Source organism: Notamacropus eugenii, chromosome 5 (genome assembly GCF_028372415.1).
Source record: "Notamacropus eugenii isolate mMacEug1 chromosome 5, mMacEug1.pri_v2, whole genome shotgun sequence".
NCBI lineage: Eukaryota > Metazoa > Chordata > Mammalia > Diprotodontia > Macropodidae > Notamacropus > Notamacropus eugenii.
In genome coordinates, this window is record NC_092876.1 from 57498395 (window position 1) to 57519491 (window position 21097).

Sequence of the window (21097 nt, forward strand, 5' to 3'; positions counted from 1 at the left end):
TAAAATGCTATACAAATGTTAATTGTTATTACCAATAGGGAATTTCTGAAGATGTGTTTGGTGTCAGAGCATTGACCATGGACAGCCTAAATTGATCCTACAAATATTGAAGCAATGGCTGCCAAAATCTAGAGGCAAAGACATTATTAAAGCTATAGTTTGAATGTTTATGGTTCTACAGTAAGGGGAGATTCCCCCAAACATCATATAGAGCATGCACAGCTGTATGGGAGCTCCCAGGTCAGAGTCTGATCTGGGTGGAGACCTCACTGAACTAGGGAAATATTCTTCATATGAAATTTGATTCTCTTCTATGGATCAGATCAGCAACTGGTTCTTGCCTATTAGGTGTCATCAAAGGGTTCAATGCTTGGGGGTTATATAACATTTAAGAGGATTCCATTGGCTGAGTTTCAGGCTGATGCTGCTGTCTATATGAAACCAAGGAAGATCCTTTTGTTTAATCCTGTCTTTATGATAATACATTTTTCTGCAAGTTCTCTGTCTGATGGAGGTTGGTGGGGATGACAGCATGGTCACACAATTATTTTTAGGAATTTCAGATTATCAATGTATTAACAAATGTGCAAGATGGATTGGGGAAGGAGGAGGAGAGTGATTGGGAGTTTTGAGACCTGTTGGGAAGCTGTTGAAATAGTTTAGGCAAGAGGGGATAAGAGGCTTGATTGGGTGGTAACAGTGAAAATAGAAAGGAAGGGATGAATCTAAGACAGATAACGAAACAAACTTCACAAGGATTTGCCAACTACCTGGGAGGGGAGGAAAAGAGAGAGAAGTCAAAGTTGCCTGGAAGGTTTACAGCCAGAGACTAGGAGAGTGATGGTACCATTGATTGACAGCGACAAGAAAGTGAGGAGGATCCTCAGAGGTTTGCTTTGAGTTTTCCAAGTTCAAGAGTAGGTCAGCACCATCTGATGATGTCATCCAGCTTGGGGCACTAGCCCACCCTGGTTTCTTTGCATACAGACAACACTCGATTTTCTGCCACTGGATTATCTGCTTTACTTGCTTTCTAATTTATTGGCAATTAACACTCATAATTGCTCTGCTTAATTACTTGTTTATTGGGGAGAAGGCTGGTGTAGGTTGACAGAAGGAGGTGTCAACAGAGCAAGTAATTAAATGGAGCAGGCGATGGAGAGGTCTAGCTATGTGTCTGTGCTACATCATCTGTTGCAGAAAGAGGGTTGCACTTGACATCAGGAGCCCAGGGTTCAATTCCTGACTCTACCAAGAGCCAGCAGCATTCACTTGGTAAAGTCATCTAACAATAATAACCATAACTCTAGTCTGTATGGCCCTTGTGCTTAACTCATAATAATAACCCTTTGAGCTGGTGTGAAGATCCCTGTCCCTATTGCACAGATGCAGAAACTGAGGTTCAGAAAGGTTAGACAACTTACTTGTTCCTGGTCGTGTAGCCAAAAAAGTGAATGACATGATATTCAAACCCAGGTCCCTGAAGACCAAATGCTACACAGCCCCCTCTTATCCAAGGAAGTGTTTCAGTTTCCTCATTTATAAATAAAGATGTTGGATTTCTAGCTCTGACATTCCATGATCTAAGCTCCCTCCCAGCTCTGACATTCTTTGTCTTTGGAATTCTTTATAGCTGAGAATTTGAAGGCATGGGCTTGCCCTCTCTAGGGACTATCACCTGCTCTCTTTTCTGGCTCCTGATTCCACGTCTCACCTTTGCAGATGATGTGTGCTGCTGAAGTTTGGTGGCATAGTGACTACAAGGTATACTTGGAGTCATGAAGATGAGAAAATAGATTCTGGATCAGTCACTCACTAGCTGCATTACTCTAGGACAGTTGCTTCACCTTTGTGCCTCAGTTTCCTCATCTGTAACGTAAGAGAGTTGGACTCCATGACATTTAAGCACTTTCTAGAAGCAAGTCTCTGATTCCATGATCATGTCTTTGGTGATAAGTGAGGACAAGCAGAAGATTAAGGAAGCCTTCTTGGAAATGCAACCTTGTTATTGGGGCACAGAATGGGAAATAACACATTTGTACAGTTTTAGGGCTAAAGTGCTTTCAATACCCTTTTCTAGTAGATAGTGTGGACCTTATAAAATATTACAGATGAGAAAACTGAGGTTCTGAGAAGTTCCTGGAAGTTAGAGGTTCTTACAACCTCTTAGAACCTGCGAAAACTGGGGTTAATTGGTCCAAGCTCAGACAGGCGGAACGCAGTGGAATGGAGACTCAGACTCAGCCCAGAGGATTTAAGGATGGAAGCAAACAAACAAACTTGGAGATCATCTAGTCGAACCCTGTCATTCTACAGTCGAGGAAACTGAGGTCCAAAGTCTTGCCCAACATCACATAGGGAGTCCCAGAGCTAAGATTTGGGTCCTAGTGCTAGTGATCTCCCCACAACACCTCTCTGATCCTGGGGAAGGGATCAGATTAACCACCCCTTGTTCTCCAGACTTTGACATCATGCCTCCATGGGTGCACCTCCTCTATCCTTCCTCTTTATCAGCTCCCCTTTATGTCTTGTCTGCCCCAATTATAATGTAAGTTCCTTGAAGGCAGGAGCTGTCTTTCTTTTTGCTAGTATTTATATATCCTGCACTTAGCTCAAGCCTGGCACATAGTCAATACTCAATAAACACTCATTGACTGACTGATCGATTCCAGGTCCAATGTACTTGCCCCATTATACTATACTGCCTCCCAGCCCACCAAAGGGTGGGGGTCAGGAGAGACATCTTTGTATATGAAAAGCAGGGAATTTTGATTTGTGGAGAAACTTGAATTTCTCAGAAAATAGATAATCAGAGGGAAAGAGCCCTAGCTCTGGAATCAGAAAACCTGAGTTCAAGCTTTGCTTTTAATGCTTGCTACCAGTGTGACATTGGGAAAACCACAGGCCTCAGTTTCCTCCTCTGCAAGATGAGGGAGTTGGAATTCTAAGATGCCTTCCAGCTTTAATTCTACAATTCCATGAGATGAAAAGCTGGACCGAGATCCAGATGCCTTAAACTGCCCATCCCTGACTGCTGGCAGTACAGGGAGGAGATCCAGCTCCAGCAGAGGAGGTGCCCAAAGTAAATAACCAAGGAACCAGACATACCATCAGCATTTTCCCACCAACTACAACCCCACCAACTCCCCCAACGTTAGTTCTAGAAGTCTAGTCCCAATCTACCCCTGCACATATGTCTGGGTACAGGAGCTGCTGCAGAAATGCATCTCTACTTGTTCAGAGGTAAAATCTTCCCCCTCCCACCTCTGGAATTCAAAGGCAAAAGACAAGGGATGCGGCTAGGTCATATTGAAATGAGGAGGGGGGAAAAGGAAGGTCAGCCCAGGGAAGAAAGGTTATTGTGATGTAGGAAGGAGAGTAGAAAAGAAAAGACAAACCTGGAGCCAAGTCAATAATTTACATGGCCTGTGAAATATTCATTTCTTTGACTGTTTAAGACAGAGAACTCCATCTTGAAGGGTGAAAATATATGTATATATTTATATATACTCGTATATATGTACTCATACTCACTATGTGTATGTATAAAATATACATATAGTTACATACATGTAGAGAGGGAGAAAGGAGAAAGAATATGCAAAACTACAGTTGATACGCAGTATTTTAAAAAATATAAGCCATTCTGCCATTGGCATTATGACTTCCAATAATGGTGAGTGACTAAGTAAATGAAGGAAGGGGCAGGAAGAGGGAAACCTTCATCAAGTGGAGGGATCTTCATTGGGCCTTGATAGATGGATAGAAAATCAGCGGCTTGCTTGTCAGATACACTAGAAAGACAATTGGATTTGGACTTCCATGACCTAAATGCAAAGCCCAGCTCTCCCTCGCTACACACCCCTGATGGCCCCTCTCTCCCCTTTCAGCCGATAACCTCACCTCCTTCTTTACTGAGAAAATTGTGATCATCCATCATGAGGAGTCTCATCTACCCCATATCTAAAAAAACCTCTTTATCTTCACCCTGGCTTTTCTCCTTTGCTCTGGTATCTGACAAAGAGGTGGACCTTCTCATTGCCAGGGCAAACTGCTCTATTTATGTCCCCAAACCCTTTTCCTCTTGGCTGCTCTAGGAACTTGCTCCAACAATCATTCTCTGTTAGTTTCTATGTCTCCCTATCTGTTTCTGTCTTTTTCTTTCTCTTTCTCTTTGTCTCTGTCTTCTCTCTCTCACTGTCAATCTCCATCTACTGGCTTCTCTCCTTGTTGTCTACAAATATATTCAGGTCTTCCTCATCCTTTAAAAATCAGTGCTGCCATCTTTTACTGACCCCGTCACCAGTCTCACTCCCACAGTTAATCAGCTACCAATTCCTGTCCATGCCTCAAATCAATCCCCTTCTCTTCAATTTCCTGGCTCAGAGTCTCATCATCTCTCATTTAGATTATTTCAACAGCTTCCAAAATGGCCTCCTTTCTTCCAATCTCTTCTTTCTCCACTTTTGTCTCCATGTAACTTCCAGAACAATTGTCTTATGTCATACACCTGACCACATCACAAACCTAGGAAAAAAACTTTCTGTGACTCCCTCTTGCCATTATGGATTCTGAGACTCAAGGCCTTTCACAGCCTGAAGGTGATAGGTCCATTTAATCTGTCTGAGTCTAGTCACTTCTTGGCTATTGGTTCACCTCTGGGTGTCACATTTTAGGAAGGACATTGATAAGTTGGACAATGCCCAGAGGTGGGCAGCTAGGAGAATGGAAGAACATATGACCCCATAGTTCCAGACCCTTTGAGCGTATTGCATGTTGTATTAGAAAATGCCATGGGATAATGCAAAGGCATCAAAGACCAGAGAAAAAAGTATCATGTGAAACTTGGAAGGTCTACAAAGTGAAGCCCTGGGTTCAAGTACTGACTGCCTCTAGATCATTGCAGGACCTTGGGCAAATCCTTGCACCTCATCTGAACTGACTTTTTTCCTCTGTCAAATGAGTGGATGGGTCTAGATCAACGGCTCTTAATTTGGGGTCAATGAACTTGAATTAAAAAAAAACATTTTGATTACTATATTTCAATATAATTGATTTTATTTGTAATTCTATTTTTAAAATTTCTGAAAAGCAGTCCATAGGTTTTTGCCAGATTGCCACACAAAGAAACACCTCAGAACCCCTGGTTTAGAAGGACTTTTCTGTTTTAAAATCATGTGAATCTGTGGGATACCACAAAGAAATTATATAGCCTGAGGGGTCAGGCAGCCCCATATTTAGGTTAACTCTAAAGATTCTGTCCTGCCTTGGGGCATGTGAGAGGAACACTCTGCCCATCCTTTTGTGAGTTCTGCTCCCAACCAGACCACATCTGGCCATCTGAGAAGATTGGCAGGGGACACCCTACAGCCTTTACTCCATACTGGTAGATGTTTGTGCCTTCTGGCCAAATGACCTCAGCACTTCTGACCCAACCTGGCCTTAGGCCACAGCTTCTGACTAGCCCTGAAAATTTTGTTACCATATTTTACCTGCATGCCTATGTCCTGTGCCCAGTCTCTAAGATCCTATGCCAGAAGGGAGACTAAAATCAGTCACCCACACTTCAGGTTCCTTCCTTTAGCACCATTTACTAGGCATTTTTGACATTCATCAATGCTGTGTGTGTGAGAGAGACAATGTTTTTATGACTGTAAGATAGTCTCCTCCCTTCTCAGATCCTCAGTTTTCCCACTTGTAAAATGGAAATCATGATACATCTGTTCTGTGTTAGAAGTTCACTTTGTTGACCGCAAGATGACCTTGAGAATGAGTCTGTTGTATGTATCATACCCCCAACCACACTGACTGTATGTTTTCTGAGGGGAGAGGTAGCAGGGTCTCATTCATTTCCATCTTCTTCAAAGCATGTGGCCTACCAAGCAAGTCCTTTCACCAAGCAAGTAGGCTTAAGGCCTACTAAGTGCTCAGTAGCCTGGAGGGGCTTATACTCAGTAGGTTCTTAGTGGTAGATGTGAGGCTTATAAATCATAGATTCAATTCTACTTTTTAATGATAAAGCACCTACTATGTACAACACCTAGGCACCGGCAGATAAAGACAGACACACACAAAGAAGGATTCTCCTTTGATTGGATTTGTACATAGTAGTATAGTGTTCAGCAGATGGCATTTCACATATAATTGTTCAACTAGCAAATATTCATTAAAGACTTACTGTATCCCAGGCACTGTGCTAAGCTGGGGAAATGAAATCAAAGACTAGACTGGAGGGGTTTGCACATATAACCCTCTAACTGACTAGCATGCATTAAGGGCCTACTATGTGCTATGTGCTATGCTGATCCCTGGAGATAAAAAGTCAAAAATAAGATAGTCCTGCCTCAAGGAGCTCCCATGCTCCCATATAGTTGGTACTCAGCAGAAGGGGCAGGGTGGGGTGCTCAGTAGCCATGACTGGGGATGGAGATCAGACCTTTCCCGTTGATCTAAGGTCCCTTGGAACACAGGTTTTGTTCCTCTATCCATGCCTTTAGGGTCCTGCTGGAGTGAATTATAGTGTGATTCTCACTGCTGAGGCCCTATCTCTGATAAGGCTTTTTATAGCCCTTTCCATGACTAGGGAGAAAATGGTAATTACACTTTTAATGCCCTGAGAAGTCAGGGAAAGGTTCACTTTCATTCTCATATATCAGAACACCTAGTGCCTGTTATAAAAGATATCGCAGGAAGGAACAGGTATGTTCATGCTTGCTTTAGCATGTGAGTGTAACATGTGTATGCAGAAACAGGAATGTGTGTGTGTGTGTGTGTGTGTGTGTGTGTGTGTAGAAATTAAGGGTAGGACTGACCTTGTCAAGCCAGAAAAGTTAGCCCCCCCCACCAGCATCCTAACTCTAGTTTCAGAAACCCTCCCTCCACACCCCTCCATTGTCTACCAATCCCCAGTGCATGAATCTCCTTGTGTCTCATTCCCAAGGGAACTTACTCTCTGGGAGAAGCCAGTGTTCGTGAGGATACCACAAACCAATCCCCTAGGTGTTAGCTGGTAAGATTTTAATATGGGACTGAATTCTGAAAAGTCTTCAAATTCCAAAGGAAAGAGAGACAGCAGGATATAATGGAAAATGTGCAGAAACTGGAGGGAATGGACATAGGCTGGAATTCAGCTCTGACACTGATGGACTGTGTGACCTTGGATGAATCAGAACTGTGATTTCCTCATTTGTAAAATGGAGGACACGGGGTGTCAGGAACATTGTCTGTAAACCTTTCAAAGTATGCTGTATGTGGGAGTTCATATTGTTTTTTAATGGTGTAATCTGAGGCACTGTGTTTTTCAGTAGGGGAGATAATTTGGAATATTCAGTCAATGGTGTGATATGGTAGTCACCAAAAAAAGCTTCTAGAGTCTTGAGGGGCAATAATAGAGGGATAGCTTACAGGAATAAGGAACTGAATGTTGCATTGTATCCTGACCTGGGCAGAATACAAATGGAGTATTCAGTTCCAGGTGCCACAGTTTACAGTGAGTCCATTAAGGGAGGACACTGATAAACTGAAGATGATCCAGAGGAGGGTAATATCATATGCCAGATATTGAAAGAACTGGAAATTTTTGATTTGTAAAAGGCTCAGGGGGACACAATAGTTCTGTATTGTGTCAAAGGTCATCATTTGAAGGAGGTTTATAGTTATCCTATTGATTTCAGAAGGAGCAAATTTCAAAGTCAGTTTAGGCTTAACAGTTAAGGGTGCCTCGTGGTGGAGTGGGCTGCCTTGGAAGGGGGGATAGTAGATGTTCCTCTCATTGGAGGTTTTCAGAGTCTGGAGACCTTTCGCTGCTAGTCTAACTTGTTGTCTCCACCCAGCCCTCCCAAGGATAACCATAAGTTCCCTTTACAAGCACTAAATTCATAAGGCTCAATGCAAACGACTCAATACAGTAAAGGTCAGTCAATAAGCATTTATTAAGCACCTACTATGAGCCAAACATTGTGTTAAATACTGAAGTTGCAAACATGAAAAAAAAAGACAATGCCTTCTCTCAGGGAGCTTGTAGTCAAATTGAGGAAAACAATCTACAAAAAGACACTAAACAGTGGAGGGGGAGAGGAAGGCCCCTGCCAAGGGGCATGATGGAAAAATTCAAAGGCATGCAGCCAGGTGATAAACAAGCACCAAAAATAAGCACATTGGAATCCATAGAAAACCAAGACTTTCCGAACATTACAGATTTCAACCTTTTCAGTGAGAAGGACCTTGGAAGCCATCTAGTCCAATCTCATTTTATATTTTATGGAAGGAAGAAGGCTTTAAACTGAACCTTGAAGTTTTACTGTAGTATGGAGAATGGTCGCTAGGTGACACCATAGTGCACAGAGCTCTGTGCCTGGAATCAAGGAGACTCATCTTCATGAGTTCAAATCTGACCTCAGATACTTATTAGCTGTGTGACTCTGGGTAAGTCACTGCACCCCGTTTGTCTCAGTTGCCTCATCTGTAAAATGAGATAGAGAAGGAAATGGGAAACCATTCCAGTATCTCTGTCCAAAAACACCCCAAATGGGGTCATGAAGAGTCAGACATGACTGAACAACAGAATGGAAGAAGAAAAAACAACCTAGAAATCATGAAGTCCAGTAGGCCCATTAAACAGATGGGGAAACTGAGGCCCATAAAGGTTAAATGACTTGCCTAAGGTTACACACATAACAAATGACAGAGGCAGGATTTGAACCAAGGTCTGGAACACCTAAGGGGTCCTCTTTCTGTTGGACAATATATTCAATAAGCACCTTCTACCTAGAGACCTATATAGTCTTACTTGCCTTCAACAAGGGGGAGGCTGCCATCACTTCTTTCTCCACATGACAGCTCTGTTCTGGGTCTATTGGATGTCCATCTCCATCCCTCTCCCGTCTCAGCTTTTTGAATCTCAGATCAACAACTGCTCTAGTAAGGATGCTTGCCCTGGAGTGATGGAGACGGGGACTCCTTACTATACATGAAATAACCCTATGTCAGAGCTGGGAGGTCCCTGGAGACCATCTTTTCCAAGTCTTTCATTTTGCAGATGGAAAAAGGAGATCCAGAGAAGGGAGTAAGGATCACGACCAAGATTCACACATAAGGTCTGGCTCAGCACACTGAAGAGGAGGGGATTAGTGGAAGTTCTCCCCTGCATCCCAGACTGCTTTCCCTTCTGGTTTGTGGACCTAAGACCTTAAAGCAGCAGACATGGAGATAGGAGGGACATCAGAGGTCATCTAGCCCAAATCCTTTATTTTGCAGATGAGAAAATTAATGACCAAGAGAAGTTGTGACTTACTTGCCCAGGGTGCCCCAGTTAGTGTCAGGGCTGGCATTTGGAGGTGCTCAGGTCTTTCTGACCCCAAGTCCAGTGATCTACCCATTGACACTGCCATGCTTTCTGTGCTCTGCTTGAATGAATTCCAATGTGGTGACCACTGCCACGGCCCTATCTCTCATCAGGTTCTTTATTGTCCTGTCTGCAACTGACCCCTGACTCCCAGTCCAGGACTCCTTTCACTGCACTGTGATGCATCTTTCTAACCCAGAAGACAGAAAAGAGATAGGGAGACAGGGAGATAAAAGGCTCAGTAGACTCCAGGAAGAAAAGCAGAGCTGAGATGAAGAGGTCAACTGACTGTGAGGATATCTGCAGAGATGGTCCTGGAACAAGACCAACAGAGATTGAAGTTTGGGAACTAAAGGCACAGTCCCAAAGCAGACTTCCCTCTCTTGGCCTTTCTGGGAAGTGGGAGTTTCATCCTCTTATCTCTGAGGTTTCGTGCTCAGGAGATGTTTTGAAGTTAAGCTTCATCTATTATTTCTGACTTTCTCCTAGGATGTCTTCATCTGTTGAATAGGCTGCTTCCTAGGGGAGAGCAGGGTTTGCACCTTGGCCTTCTCTCCATCATTTCTGGCTGGGAGGTCCTTTGAGATCCCAAAGTCATAGGAAAATCCCTGTCAATCAATCAGTCAATCAGCACATAAAAGCACCTACTATGATACCAAGCACTGAGTGTGGCGGCTAAGAAAACCAAACTAAAATAAGAATGAGACCTTGGCAGGATCATAGATTTAGAGCTGGGCAGGACTGTTGAGATCATCTGTCTCCACCCAAAGAATCATAGAATGTTAGAGTTGAAAGGAATCTCATAAATCAGTTTATTCGTCAAGAAGGATTTAGTAGGCACTGTGTTCAACCTTGGGAATACAAGTAAAAAATAAAGAAACAACTCCTGTTGGCAAAGAGTTTGTGTTCAGAAGGGAGAGACAACAAAATGCTTACTGCACAAATAAGAAGTGAGTAAATACAAATACAAACAAACCCCAAATACAATCAATGAACAAGTATTCATTAAGTACCTACTATGTGCTAGACTCTGGGTGTACGAAGATGAAAACAAGACAGTCTCTGCCGTCACGGAGTTTATCCCTGACATTTCACAGATGAAGAAACTGAAGTAAATAGGGTTAAGTGACTTGCCAGGGTCACATAGCTAGGAAGTATCTGAGGCTGAATTTGAATTCAGGTCTTCCTGACCTAACTAGAGGATATAACATGTTTACAGAAAAGTAAATACATCATATTAAGGGGACAGCTAAGATGGTGCAGTGGATAGAGCACAGGTCCTTGAATCAGAAGGACCTGAGTTCAAATCTAGCCTCAGATACTTGCTAACTGGGTGACATGAGGCAAGTCACTTAGCCCTGTTTGCCTCAGTTTCCTCATCTGTAAAATGGCCTAGAGAAGGAAATGGCAAACTCCACTAGTATCTTTGCCAAGAAAACCCCAAATGGGATCATAAAGTATTGGGCATGACTGAAAACAACTGAATAACCTTTTGATTCATGCGTAAATTGGATTTAAGTGAGGCAGAGCTGCACGAAGTCGTCAGCCTCACTTTCTCCTCCTGAGTCATCATAGTTCAGTGGCAGGACAGAGTCAAGACAGCTGGCGATGGCTCAGGACGTCTTCAGTGTCTAACCAAGCTCTAAGCGCTCCGCATTGCCTGCTTCATCTGCCTTCGTGGCCGTTGGAACAAATTGTTCTCATCTACTCATTCCACCAGATGAAGTCTTCACATGCTTGGGGTAGACACCCCCCTAACTCACCAATGGGTTTGAGAGCCCTTGGTTACCCTCAACCTGGTTTGGCCCGTCTGCCGAAATGGTTTACCAGGGTGTGGCCACTGCGCATGATGCAGTTTCTTGGAGCCACAGGTGAGAACTAGGAGGAACAGGTGGACACCAAAGGTGGAAGAACAAACTGAATAACCACAAATAAGATAAACACAGGGATTAAGGGGCAGCCTCTAGAAGGTGATGACACTGGAGTGGAGTCTTGGCGTTGTTTTGAGATGAATTGACACTGGGTTGGCCTTCAGCAACATTCCTAGCTTATGGCATTCCAAGGTGTACTTCCCCATGATTTCTCCCAACCTGCCCTCTACAAAATCCATGACTCAGAGCTCTGAGCTAGCATCCCAGCTGCAGTATTGGGAGAGACCCTGGACCCCATCTAGCTCAACCTGCCCATTTTGTATAAATAAGAAAACTCTACTCAGCCAATAGATGGGAGAGGCCCCGACACTAAGTCTGAGACTTTTCGCCAGGGGATGGTGGTGGGGGCACAGAATAGGCTCCTTTATATCATGTCCTTTATGTCAAGAACATTTGGAAATCTCTCCCCTAAGGCTTTTCCCTAAGTTTGGAGGGGCCTTGGGAGGAGAGGAAGAGTATCAGAAAGTCAGGGAAAGAAGAGGAGAGGGGTTTGGAGCTGCAGGACACTTTAGGAGAGGCACTGCCCATTCACGTTGTGTCCCAAAGTGTGTTTTGGAGACAGAAGATATAAATTCTTCTCACATTGCAGGGACTTCTGTTCCTCTAGAAAATTTCCATTTGCTGTAGTCTGGTCCATCTCTGTGACAAGAGGAATGGGGAGATCTAGACCTGGAATGATTCTAGGCTCATTGATCTAGAGCCAGAGGCTAGTCCAAAGGCCCTCTGGTCCCATTTCTTCCTTTTACAGTTGGAGAAAAAGAAACCCATTGAGGCTGAGTGACTTCCCTACAGTCCCATAGAGGAGCCAGGATTTGAATTCTGGTTCAGGTCTGGGGTTGGCTGGGTAAACCTAGACTTAAGTAAATCACTTTCCTTCTCTGTACTTCATTTTCCTCATCTGTAATCTAAATATTGGAATATTTTGTCTTTATGTCTCCTCTCAATACTACCATTCTTCTTGATTTGTTTGGTCCTTTCAGTCATGTCTGACTCTCTGTGACCCCTTTTGGGGTTTTCTTGGCAAAGAGTGTTTTGCCATTTCCTTCTGCAGCTCATTTAACAAATGAGGAAACTGAGGCAAATGGAGTGAAGTGACTTGCCCAGAGCAGCGTAGCTAGTAAGTGTCTGAGGCTGGATTTGAACTCATCTTCCTGACTCACTGGTCCTATCCCCTCTATCCACTGCCCTACCTCCATTTTCATGAGTTTGAATCCAGTCTCAGACACTTACTAGCTATGTGACCCTGAGCAAGTCACTTCACCCTGTTTACCTCAGTTTCCTCATCTGTAAAATGAGCCGGGGAAGGAGATTATAAACCGCTCCAGTTTCTTTGTCAAAAAAATTCCAAATGGGGTCATGAAGAGTCAGACATGACTGTACAGTGACATTCTCATAGAAGCATAGTTTTCAAGATGGAAAGGGAACTTAAAGATCATTCATTTTACAGTTGAAGAAACTGAGTCATTGTGAAGTTAAATGACTCATTCAAGGTAGCATTGGTAGTGAGCGTCAGAGGCTAGATTCACACCCAGGTCCTCTGACTCCAAATCTTGTATTCTTTCAACCTTACCACACTTTTCTACTTCCTAATTTCTATCATTGGTGTGAATTTGGACAGAAGTGAATCCTTCACATACAGAGAATCTGCTTCTGACCCTGCTGTCAATGGGAAGCATGCCCTGAGCACGTTTCCAGCAGGGTTGAGGGGCTGCCTCTAGGTGCCCACACTCTCTTGCCCCTTGTGACTTGCAGCACTCATCTACCAAACAACTGGGCAAGGTGAAGGGGTGAAGCTGGTTACTGGGGAGTAGAAATTTTTCCTCTGTGTGAAACTAAGTGGCCCTTATGGGGATCAAACCCAGAGACTCTGTCTCATTAGCACTGTCAGAGCCCCCAGAGTTTGCTAGCTGTCTGTTCTGAAGAACAGCTCGGTTGGCAGGCCCTTCTCTACCTACAGCTGGCCTCATTATCTGTCTGCTGCTGACCAGAGGTCTGAGGCATGGTCCAGCTGCCCAGAGAAGCCTGCAACAGAAATAGTTTCCAAATGGATGGGCAGAATGGAGAGAGTGCTGCATCTAGTCAGAAGACCTGGGTTAAAATGCTAACTCACCTGGCTACCTGTGTGACCTTAGGAAAGTCATTTCCTCTATGGGTCTCAATTTCATTACTTGACCACTCCTTTCACCTCCCCCTACCCATTTTGCTATGTATGCCATCTGCACTACAAACAAAGTGCTCCTTAAATATTGTTTACCCTTCCTTAACTATTTTTGGGACACCATCCCCCCAAATCTGGAATGTCCAGTGTATTGAAGGTAGCACTGGATTCAGTATCAAAGGATCTGGGTCCAGGTGCTATTACTTACCTTTGAGACCATGGACAAATCACAACTTCTTTGGGACTCAGCTTTCTTCTTTATTTTTCATCTTTCCTTCCTTCCTTCCTTCCTTCCTTCCTTCCTTCCTTCCTTCCTTCCTTCCTTCCTCCCTCCCTCCCTCCCTTCCTTCCTTCCTTCCTTCCTTCCTTCCTTCCTTCCTTCCTTCCTTCCTTCCTTCCTTCCCTCTCTCCTCCCCCCTGCCTCCCTCCTTCTTTCTTTTTCTTTCTTTCTTCCTTCCTTCCTTCCTTCCTTCCTTCTTCCTTCCTTCCTTCCTTCCTCCTTCCTTCCTTCCTTCCTTCCTTCCTTCCTTCCTTCCTTCCTTCCTTCCTTCCTCCTTCCTTCCTTCCTTCCTTCCTTCCTTCCTTCCTTCCTTCCTTCCTTCCTTCCTTCCTTCCTTCCTTCCTTCCTTCCTTCCTTTCTCTTTCTCTTTCTTTCTCTCTCTCTCTCTTTCCTCCCTTTCCTCTCTCTTCCTTTTCTCCTTTCTCTCTCTCTCTCTCTCTCTCCTCTCTCTCTTTCTCTTTCTTCTATCCTTTTCTAAGCCCTGAGACAGCTTCAGGGCCTGAAGAGTCTATTAACTCTCCCCTACTAGTAGGAGAAGGGCTGCAGGTGGGGACCCTTGGACATCTCCTGTACTAAGTATGAAGTCTTCCTTTTTACCTTTCTGGGTTGAGGGAAACAAGGTCAGGAGAGCTGTATCAAGGAGAGACCTGATGTTCCCTACAGAGGGCACTGGGGTGGCCTCTGGTTTCCCAGAGAGGAATAGTGTAGGGGTACACAATTTCTCAGGGGGAAAAGTAGGGATCAGTGCCTCAAGTTCAGATCCTGGAAGTAAGCCCAGGCCCCTGTGAAGACATCTAGTCTGTACAGACCCCGCAAAACTGCCCCAAGGGTAGCAAAGCAGGGAGGGTGCCAAATACTTCACAGTCCCTCACAGCCTCAGTTTTTCCAACTGTGAAATGAAGAAAGAATAATTATTCACATATCTATAACAATTTAAGGCTTATGAGTAATAATAGCATCCATTTCTATAGTACTTTAAAGTTTCCAAAGTATTTTTTCTATGATTCTATTGGAGGGAACAGATAGGGAAACTGAGTCTCAGAGAAGTTAAATTATTTGCTCACTGTCTTCCAGCTAGTAAGTATGTGAGGTCAGATTTCAACTTGAGTCTTTCCTGACTATACACTGCACTACCTAACAGCTCCTAACAGAGCAAGAGATTGATGGGGCACTGAAAGAGATTCAGGTCTCCCAATTCCCACCTAGCCAAACCTCATTTCACAGGTGTAGTGGAAGAGCTATATCATAACTTCCCAAACCAAAATGCCTGTCTCTCGTTACCACTGACTTATAAATCTTTAATTGGAATATAAGCCCCTCAAGGGCAGAGATTGTGTCATTTCTGTCTTTGTAGCCCTAACATATGGCCCAACACTTGGCAAATAGTGAGTTCTGAATATCACTTCACTCATTCATTCACCTGTGAAATTGGGACCACCCCCACCCTTGGCATCACCATGTGTGTCCCAGAAAGCTGAGGGACAGCTCTCTGTATCAGAACTGGCATCTCCCCACAGTGATATTCTAAACAGCTTTCATGTCACCAGCCACTCTCGTACAGAATCCCCAATTTCATTTGTCACTCATACAAATCCTTGGGGGTTAGTCAGGGCAGGGAGCTGTATCCCCATTTTACAGGTGATTAAACTGAGGTCCAGAGAGGAAGAAGTCATTTACTTATGGTAACATGGCAAATAAATGTCAGGGTCAGTATTTGAGTCCTGGTTTTCTGCCTTTCAGTTTGGTTTCATTCCCCTGCATCGAGCTGCCTTGCCTGCTCCCCAACGGTTTCTGACTGAGGCTTCAAATCCAGCCCTTTCATCTGCCTAGAAGCCAGTCTCCTTGTAATAACCAGCAGCTTCTTGTGTAGCTTTTCTCTTTTCCTCCCTCTACCCTTCCCTTTCTCCCTGAGAATACAGTTTGCAGATATTAAAACACACACACAAAATCACTAAACACTTCTAAAAAATATTCTTTGAAGTCTAATGGTCTCAGACTCAAGGAAACTAAGGACTGATAAATATGCAGACATAGTGATGGGGGAATGAGGTTGTCAAAGCTGAAATTTCTACTAGCAAAGCTAGGTAAGAGAGGAGACCTAGTTAGAGAGGAGGTCAGGGCACAGTCTAGAGAGGGTAAGGAGAGGAATTCTGGCTGAGAAAGAGATAGGGGACTGGAGAAAAAAGGAAGAGAAGGAAGAAGGAGGGATAAAAGAAGGAACCTCTAGACCCTACTGGGAGAAAGAAGAGCCAGAAGTGATTTAGTTTCATTGATATCAGAGCTGCAGGGGAAAGAGAGAGGCAAGGAGATGGGATCTAAGATGGTGGCACAAATCACTACTGCCAAAAGGGCTTCCGAAGGCCACACCAAAGGTGTTCCCTTCCTCGTGGAGCTTGGTATAATGGACAGGGTGTCAAACTTATAGTCAGGAAGATCTGAGTTTGAATGCTATATAAGACATAAGCTGCATGACCTTGGGGAAATTCATTGACCTTTCTCAGCTTCTGTTTTCTCATCTGTAAGATGGGTATAATGCCTTACAGAATTGTTTTAAGATTGAATGAGATAATATACCATGATGCACTATATAGGCATTAGTTATTATCATTATTTCTGTGTGACAATGGACAAATGACTTAATTTCTCTGAACCTCAGTTTCCTCATCTGTAAAAGGGGGAGAATACAGCACTGGTCTCATAAGAGTGTTGCAAAGCTCAGAAGGATACTGTAGGTAAAGTACTCTGTAAACCTTAAAGTGTTATATAGATGTCAACGATTATGATTGTGGTTGCTGTTATTACTAGCTGTAAGGAGGTAATTGGCATATTAGAGAGTCATAGAGGAGTGAGAGGACTTGGATCCAAATTCCACTTCTCTCCCTCAATTACCTGAGTGACCTTGGGCAAGTCATTCCTCTCCTCTGGGCCTTGATGTTGTTGTGCAGTCATTTCAGTTGTGTCAGATTCTTCTTGACCCCATTTGAGGTTTTCTTGGCAAAAATACTGGAGCAATTTGCCATTTCCTTCTCCAGTTAATTTTACAGATGAGGAAACTGAGGCAAACAAGTTTAAGTGACTTGCTCAGGGTCTGACAGCTATTATACTCAACGGTAAAGTGAGTTGGCTGTATTGGATGATCTCAAATTTTCTTCTGGATCTCAGGTCTTATGATTCTGCTGTGAAATGAGGAAGAAAAAGGACACTAGTCACTTAGTAAGCCACAGGCTCAAGTCTTAGCAATTTCATCATTTCCTTTTTGCCAGTGAATGAACTGGACAGAGAGGAGAGGTAGGGGCAAGCTATAGTGTATATGTTCACAAATTTATTTATGAATGACACTAGGAATAGACAGACATTGGATCCATTGATTGGTAGCCCAATAGTGGGAAGGATGAGTTCTGGTCACTTAAAGTTATGGGACCTGGGGTAAATTCTGGGTCTGTTTCCTCTCTTTTTAAAGGAGACTAGAGGACCCCAAGATCCCTTCTGCAATTTGTTTTGATTTAGCATTTTTTGTTCTGACATTCTAAGTGCTAAAGTCTCTCCTCGTTCTGACATTCTGTGTTCTAAAGGTCCTCCCAGCTCTCACATTCTGTGTTCTAAGAGCCCTCCCAACTCTAACATTCTAAGGGCCTTTCTAGCTCTGATAATGTGGAATTCTAATCCCAAATCACTTCACTTTTCTGGATGCTTCAGCTGCCTCATCTGTAAAACAGACTCAATAAAGCTAACTCTATGAAGCCAAGAGCAGGATGAGATCAATTCTTGAAGTCTTTTCCATCTAGAAGATCATCATCATCATCATTAATCATATAATCATTAATATTTAATAAAATTTAATTAATAATTATCATTTTACTCTAAGAGTGGTTACCTTAGTAGGTCTCAATAAATTCATAGGATGCGCCTGACTGAAAGAACTCATAGGAAGTCATTTTAATGTTCAGCTAACTGAACTCCACCTTTGCCTAGTAAACAGTGACCTAAAAACAAAATCACAAAGCAGTTGAGGACCTGCCTCACTCTGCTAGCCGCCAAGACTAGTGCCATATTTTAGTGGCATATTTAAAAGGAGGCTCTACATAGGTCTGTGTTTGCCAAAGTACAATTTCCTTCTCAAGAGCTTACCAACACCAGTGATTTTTTCCTGTCCTAATTTTAAACAGGGGTGGGATTTGCATAGGACATTTGCATCAGAGATTACCCAGGGTGCTCTGGGAGGCATTGCTCTCAAGGAGAGGGGAAAAAAATCATAAAACCTTTTTTGCTTGTCAGAGGATGAAGGGAAACTGCTTTTAGTAACCCTAGTCACTTAAAACCTGGAGGATACAGGGTGGGGAGAGAGAAGGCTTAGGCTCCTTAGTGGGCTGGGGACTGACAGTGAATGGGGGCCCCGTTTCTAGGCAGCAGAGTAAGGTAGACTCGTGGTGAGGGGAAAATTTTAGTTTCTGAGCCTAATTCCTGTGTATTTCAGGAGGTGATTTCTGTGGGGAGAGTGAGCAAGCTGAGCCATTCACAGAGCCATTTTTCACCAAGCAATAAAGGTGTAAAATACCTGGTTGGTGTGGGAGAGCAGATGCCACACAACTCCAGACCCCATCCTTTGGGATACCAATTTATTTTGTGTCCATACAACTCCAGTTCCCATCCTTTGGGATCCCAATCTATTTTGTGTCCTGTGACAGAATATATGCTGTTGCAGGTAGAGATTATGCCATCTTTGTATCCTTAGTGTCTAGCCCTGGCGCACAGTAGTTGCTTAATAAATATGCATCGATTGCTCAATAAGTATCTATTCATTGACTGCTCTGTAATCTACTCTGTCCTTGATACAGTGAAGAATACAACATTGACATGCTGCCTGTCCTCGCAGAGATTACAGCCTACTTGGGGAGAGATGAAACAGGACATATCTGTATGAAGAGGGAACTAAAAACCCAAACAAGCACACTAGTGCCAAATGAGTCACATAGATATACTTCAGGCAGGACTAACATCATAGACAGAGTCAAAGTAAGAGTACTTTTCAAGCTGGGGAAGATCAGGAAGTCAATCATAGAACAGAAATTTAAACCTGGGAGAGAATTGAGAACACAATGTCAGAACTGGAAGGATGCATAGATTTAAGAGTAAGAGACCTCTGTGGCTACCTAGTCATGCTCTCACTTATGCTTTTAATGAGAATGTGTTTCAGATAAGGTGAAGTGACTTTTCTCAAGGTCATAGAGATATATTAAGTGATCAGTCAGAATTTGAAGCCAGATCCTCTACTGCCAGTTCAAAACTCTTTCCACATAAAACGCTAGACTCTAGAAAGCCCCTCATCTTACACAAGAAACAGCCGAGGTTGAGAGGTGGAGGAGTGAGTCATCTACGGACACACAGAGAGTCAGTACTGGAGCCAAGTCTAAAACTAAGCTCTCCTGATCCCCAGTTCGGGATTCCTTCCGGGACATTATGATTGTTTCTCTAGGGAGGGAAACTCTGTGCTTTGCCGCCCTACTCCTTAAAATCATTCATTCTCATTGTCTGATCCGGACCTGCCCCCTCTGAGTCACTTTCCTGCACATCCCAGACCTTTCAGGGTTGACTTCTCCTGAAGCTTGGACAGCTCCCCACCTGCCTATCTGGGGCTCCACTGATCCAAGTGGAAATCCTTCCTTCCCTCCAGGTAGGGAAAAGAAAGAAGTCGCCTGCTTGCGATGGTTTTCTCACCCCCTCAGCTGCTGAGAGATTTAATGCTTAACTCCAGGCTTCCCTCGCTCCTTACCTGCCCGAGGAGGAAGAGGGAGACGGCGATTTGCATATTTATTAAATATCTTTTAGTAGGATACACAGACCGCATTGCTACATCCCGCTGCCAGGGAAGAGCGAGAGAGCCGCATCGCGGCACATTAAATAGATGTCCGGGATGCGGGGCGAGGCGGGGTTGGGTGGGGCCGCAGGACCAGGAGTGCGGAGGGCACCCAGCCAAGGCGAGAGGAGGCAGCGGTGGGGCGGCAAGAGGTTCTGCTGCTGGGGAATCTAGATATTCATCTAATTCATACCCCTGCCCCCGGGAAGGAGCAAGCTTCGGCAGCCCTTTCTAATTCGGACTGCATTGTTTCATGGAAGGTTAAAGTGGGAAGGTTCTAAAACACGATGTCAACTCTAAGAGGAACCTGAAAGTTATTTCTGGGAGGGTGCTGAGGGCATGGAATGTTAGAGTGGGAAGGTTCTGAAACAAGATGTCAACCCTAAGAGGAACCTGAAACTATTCCTAGGATGGTTCAGACAGTATGGAATGTGACAGCTGAGAGGGACCTGAAAATCCGGAATGTGAGATCTGGGAGGGCTGTGGAATGTTAGAATGGGAAGGTTTTATAGCGCATCATCAGAACTGGGAGGGACCTTAAAACACAGAATGTTAAGAGTTCTAAGAGGTTCTAAGAACAGAGTATGTTAGAGCTGAAACAAACCTTAGAAGAAAATGTCAGAGCTGGGAAGGTTCTTTTACCATGGACTATCAGGGCTGGAAGGGACTTTGAAGAATCATCTAGTTCCACCTGCTCCTTTTACTATTGAGGGAACTGAAATCCAGAGAAGCTGGATAATATTGATGGCAGCAGAGACAGGTCTCATATCAATGCCTAAAGTTTCCAACTCCAGTGTTCATTGCATTATCCCAACGCTGAAGTCTCTCAAACCTGGATGTCAGGAAGCTCTTCCCAATGTCTAACTCAGAGTTCTCCTGTGGCCAAATTTATATAAACACCATTTGTAGCGCCTTGTTTTCTGGGGGAAAATGAAGAACAGCTGTCTCCCCCAATCCACTTCCCCCCAAAGCAAGCAGGGTGTATCTCTAGGAGACCTGTGAGCTGAGTTCCCAAGGACTCTGTCTCTTGTTGCTCCTTTCTGACTAGGAAAGGATCCACAGGGCAGGTCTTCCTCCTCTTATTGCCCTCCCACGTACCTGCTGTCCCCAGCACAATGCCTGGAACTTAATAAATACTTTATATAATCATATCTAATCCCAGGAAAACCTGCCTTTGATACACTTCCCATTGTACCATCCTTACACAATCCTACACAATAAGGAGATAGAAAGATCATCTCCATCCTGAGGTTTTCTCCTCATATCAGGAATTACTTTTAAGCCCTGTTAAAAAAAGCCTAAGGGAAGAATGGTCAAGTCTCAATTAACCATGTGTATAATCCGCAGTTCTTTTTATCCTCACTCTCTAGGACCTGACTTCACAAATAGATTCTGGCTATGGGGAAGTTGCTTAGTAGAAGGGAAAACTCGTTGGTTCCAGAGTCAGAAGATTCAGGTTGATCTCCCACCTCTGACATTTATTACCCAAGTGACCTTGGACAATTCACTTCATCCTTATCAGTCTCAGTTT

The 21097-nt window shown here is 43.8% G+C and overlaps 1 pseudogene; it reads right to left on the reverse strand.

Moving 5' to 3' along the window:
- Positions 1 to 19597, reverse strand: part of LOC140507478 (NF-X1-type zinc finger protein NFXL1 pseudogene) — a 174865-nt pseudogene extending 155268 nt beyond the window's left edge.
- Positions 19598 to 21097: the final 1500 nt, after the last annotated feature.